The sequence below is a fragment of the Psammomys obesus genome, unplaced genomic scaffold (genome assembly GCF_907164565.1).
Source record: "Psammomys obesus unplaced genomic scaffold, mPsaObe1.curated_primary_1811, whole genome shotgun sequence".
Lineage (NCBI taxonomy): Eukaryota > Metazoa > Chordata > Mammalia > Rodentia > Muridae > Psammomys > Psammomys obesus.
In genome coordinates this window covers 50,031,269-50,036,402 of record NW_026587216.1, presented here as the reverse complement: position 1 = coordinate 50,036,402, position 5,134 = coordinate 50,031,269, and the positions used below count along the sequence as shown (strand labels likewise).

Below are 5,134 nucleotides of genomic sequence, written 5' to 3'. Positions count from 1 at the left end.
CTTCTAAAGATTTAACCAATCTCCCTTGAGTAACTTTAAAAAGTGCGTTGGTACATGTCTGTAATCCCAGCACTCAGGGAGGCAGAGGGCAGGTGGATCTCTGAGTCGAGGCCAGCCTGGTCTGCAAAGGGAGTCCAGGACCGCCAGAAACCCTGTCACAAAAAGGAAGGAAGGAAGGAAGGAAGGAAGGAAGGAAGGAAGGAAGGAAGGAAGGAAGGAAGGAAGGAAGGAAATGCTCCAAAGCCAATCTTATACCTTTCTTAACAAAAGGAGACTGATCCTTCTAACCGCGCCCTCCCACACACCCCAATCTCAAAACACTTCATTTAATTGTCTTCACCATCCACATTTCCAAGATGAGATTTCATTTTGCTCCCGCCACTTCCAGTTGTCCAAAAAGCTATGCTTTCCTTTATCAAAGAGTTTGGCTCAGCTGATAGTGGTGTGTCTCTTCCCAATATTTTTCATCCTCCTCTTTGCTTCTGGAGGCAGTTCTTCTGGTTAACCATCTTCATCTTCATGGAAAGCTGCTGCTGCTGAGAGGGTTGCAAGAGGTGGAACCATTTCCTTAGTCTTACTTGATCCAAGTCCAACGGATATGGCTGCCTTCTTTGTTTGACTACCCAAAGCAAATCCACACCTGGAGACCTTTGTAGGCTTTGTTGGGAGGCCTACTTCTTCAGCCAACACGCTTCTCAGCGTGTGCCTGGACCAACCCCTCTTTTATTGGAAGAAAAGGTCTTAGTTTTCACCGGCTTTTCTGCTGCTTCTTCTGGTGCTCCGGTGGCTCTAGCTTGCTAAGTCTTCTCGCACTTCTCTCCCGCCTTCCGGTCCCTGCAGCCTGGATCTAAAAAAATATTTAGGCAAGTAGTTCCCTAAAAATATTTTTCCCATAAAAGTGATAATTTTTCCAATTACTTGAATAATTTCATTAGACAGCATTAGAGAGTATTTTTTTATAAGGCTCATATTTACGTATCTGTTTATATATTTATTTTGAGACAGGGTTTCACTCTGTAGCCAAGTCCTGTCTCAAATGCATGATCTTCCTGTCATTAAATGTATAGTTAGATCCAACAAGCACATAGATTAGAAGCTCAGGCTCATGAATTAGTATACTGGCCTGGATTGAGATCCTGTTATGACCTGATCAAGGTATTTAAACCTACAGTATCTCTGGACCAACTGCCTTTTTAGGGTTATCATTAACCACTAAATAAAACTGTGTGAGTGTGTGTATGGGGGGGGGTCTTGGTATAGGTTAATGATACAAGCTATTAATATACATTAAGAAAAATAATTTCCAGCCATGGTTACTGGTGGGACTCAATGGCACTGGCAAATGTTTCCATTTTCACTGTTGAACTAATGTTCAACAGGTGACCTGTCGAGAATTCCACAACATAGTCTTGCCATAGAATGTGATTTCCATACTCTCAAGCACACTTATTGTATGAGTTGCATAAAACTCAGTCTTAGCTCAGGCGGCATAGTAAAAGAGGAAGCAGAAAAGACTGTAAGAGCTGAAAGATAGGGAGAAGGCCTTCAGAACACCATCTTCTGGGCATAATTTAGTCCCGACAACTGTTGGATCCAGCACTAGGCCTGCACCACATAATCGCAGTCTATAGTCAGTCATGAATGGAGAAGCACAGAGGACTCTGCCCTCCCTGATGAATTACTAACTCCTGACGGCTTCTGGGAGAGAGACAGTCATCATCTGGAGTTATGTGCGTGCTGATGAATCTATTCCAATGGATCCTCCCAAAACCAGGTCACACAGATAGGTTAAAATCAGTGGGTCACAACAAAAAGACATAAATGTGGGAAAGGGAATGGGAGGTGGCCAATGCAAGAGATACCCATAATGCCATGAAAGAAACCTCAGGGGAGAGTTCCTAAGCATTTTCCAAAATGATGCCTTCAGTCAAGAATCATCAGCGTTCTGCTGCAGAGCGGATGTGGGGTGTGGCGTTCCAATAAAGCAAGACTGAAGCACATCATCCAATTGCTATTTTCCTCCCTCTCTGCATGCCTAGTCCAAGGCAGTCAGCTTCTATACACTGACTAATTATAGCCAGCTTCCCATGATATTAGCCTGTGATGCATATCATCTGTGGGATGTAAGTTCAGCCAGTGAAGTTTTAATTAACACAGCTCTTCAGCAGATCCTGGGGGAAACCGCACACTTTTTCTTTATGCCAGCTCACACATACTCTTCCTGTAGTTTGCTCTCCTCCTGTGCTCTCCTTGAAGAGAGGGCCTTGTTCTTTTCTTCTCTAGCACCTTCAGGCATGCCTCAGAGTCACACATGACGGGCTATAAATACCCAGAAAGCCCTGTGTCTGGGGCGTAGAGAGGCTGCTGCTACGTCATTTCTTGGAAACCTGCCTTTGGTGTCACAGTGTACTACAGCAGTTTGAAACATGTTCACAGAACATTTCTGAGTGAGGCAGGGAAAGGAGATGGGAAGTTAAGAGACTGCTGTGGCCTTTGCACATCAGCTTATAACTTGCCTAAATATTTATTTATCAGCATGTCGACACAGCTGAAACAAGGGACAATAATTCATTTCAATCCAGATCTGCATTCTATGAAGCGCTTTTTAGAAAGAAAGTTGTGTGCATCTAAACTTTTACTCTTTGTCTTCAGTTGTTTTATTTTATTTCACTTTGTTTTTTGAGGTAGTGTCTTCTGTAGCTCATATATAAACACAATGTGTAGCCCAGGCTGGCCTTGTACTTCTTCCTGATCCCCGTCCCCAGATGGTAGGATTAGAGGCATACATGAGCACATCCAGCTTTAACCCTTTACCGTTTCTCACCGAGGAAATGCCTGTTGTTTGCTGACAGCATTTTCTTTAGGCTTCCACCACTGAAAGGTATAATTCCAGCTGAGCAGGAAATAAATGTTTTAGACCACAGTTTTATTTTCCATGAATGGTACGATTCCTTTAACGAAAGGCACAAGAGATATGGAGCTGCTTTTAGCTTATCCACAGCCGATAATTGGCTTGTGCAGCTCAGAGAGGCTTGTGAACTTTGCCACCTGTAGAAAGTTTAATTCTGAGGACTTGGAGAAGTCATAAATATGAGAGCCCAGAAAGAGATCGAGCCAGGGCTTCGAGGGGACAGATGGACAGAAAGAGGGCTTTAAAGGACCCAAGCAGAGGAGGAAGAAGTTTGCTGGTTACCTGGACTACTAGCCATCTGAATGAATGTGCTCTCAGCAAGGACACGTGGTGGTGTGGGGTCTAATCATGGGGAGTGTAACCCACCTCACCGCTATTTCCTGGCTGCCTTAATTATTTTTTTAACTCCCGTATAAGTTGAATCTAGGTTGTGGCTTCTCTACAGCAGGGTTCCAGTTCCTCTAGATGAGTGCAGTGTTCTCCGGAGGCTTCACTAGGGGCAGCAAGTGTTCTGATGGAGGCCCTGATGGCTTGAGCATCTTTGCACTGTTTCTGGCACAGATCCTCCCTGTTTGTTATATTTATTTGAATTTTTTATTCTCTCATTTTTTTTTCATCCATAATGGGAAATTTTCTTATAATGCTTTAACTCTTTCAGAATCATTACTATTATACCTATTTTATCATATATATAATTTGTCAAGAGCTTTGCACATAAAAAGCAATTGTTCAGAAATCTAAGAAAAAGAGAAACCTACCAGAAACATTATTTTCATTTAAAATATCCTTATTTAATTGTTTACATTCTCAGTTGCTTCATTGGAAAAAATTATGGCCAACAATTCTTTTGAATCCTATCAAGACACGAGCATATAACAAATACAGGTATATTATCTTGTGCAGAATAGGAACTCATGAAATATCTGTTATCAGTTTATGGTAATTTTATCTATAGCATAGGAAGTTGGCTGGTAGGATTTAATTGATATAAGCAAGACAAAAAGTATTTAACATTAAGTCACAAAGTCATACCTCAAAATACATAGTTTAAAGAAGTTGAAGGATGAAATAAAAACATACACCAAAAAATATCCCTGATAACATCAGCTGTCACCCTTAGAATCACCTTGTTTCTTATTGAGAATTCTTCAAGCGTGTCAGCTTAACCTGTTGTCACTCTGAGCCACGCCCTAAGTGAATTCAAAGCATGGAAGAGGATTATTTTCTAGTTAACGGAGCATGTAAGTTTACTTTACTATTCAAGGTTATGATGACTAAAACACAAATGGGAAAGTTTCCTTTTGATCACGGGTCACGGCATAATGGCGGTGCTTTATGAAATAAATGCTCAATTAGCATAAAACAGATGAATGGTCATTATATTTTACTCAGGCTTTGTATGCAGCCTGTGGACTATGTCTCCTACAAATCCGTGTGCTGTAATAGTCTGTATATGTGGTTAATCCAGGGAACTCAGCCCTGTCTTTTCCTCATTATGAAATGCATGGGCTCCACGGTAGTAATGATAATGGAATTCTCTCTCATCTCTGAACTTTTTAAAAATGATTCTCTATCCTTAAAAATGACTTCTTCCTTTTGCTCACCACAAACCCTTCAAGACACTTCAAAAGTCTGTCTCCCCATACCTTCGGTGTTGCATTCTTCAATCATTTACAGTTATATGTATGAGATATGGTGTAGTCCATGGCTTGAGTGTGGCTTAAGGGTGTGATTGTTATTTAAGGCTTGATTCATAGCTACTGGTGGGTAGCAGAGGCTTTGGGAGGTGAGCCTAGTGGGAGATCCTTAAGTCATTGAGGGTGAAAACTCAGGGAGTGTTTTCATCCATTCTTCTCCACTTCCAATGCAGCAAATAACCATCCTTCCACCTGTGTTCCCAACAGTGCCATCTGCCATCATGGTCATCGGCAGACCTGGGGATATGTAGGCAGCATGCTCTCAAGCGTCTATGACTGTGAGATAAGCAGTTTATCACCAACTACCTCGGGATGTAATTGTACTCACAAAAACAAATGAATGCAGTGTCTCACTTCATTTTGTTTTGCTATCCCCAAAGACCCCCTCCCCCCAGTTGTGCTTGCTCACAACTCTGGAGACTAGCAGGTCTGATACCCAGGTGTCAACATTTGGTAAGGCCCTTTTTATCCTCTTGGAAGGTGAGAGGGCCATGTAGTTACAATGAAAACTAGGTTTCAGCCACAG

The 5,134-nt window shown here is 42.0% G+C and overlaps 1 pseudogene; it reads right to left on the bottom strand.

Moving 5' to 3' along the window:
• Positions 1-326: 326 nt before the first annotated feature.
• LOC129673437 (PEST proteolytic signal-containing nuclear protein-like) lies at positions 327-4,582 on the bottom strand (annotated as a pseudogene).
• Between the last annotated feature and the right edge of the window lie 552 nt (positions 4,583-5,134).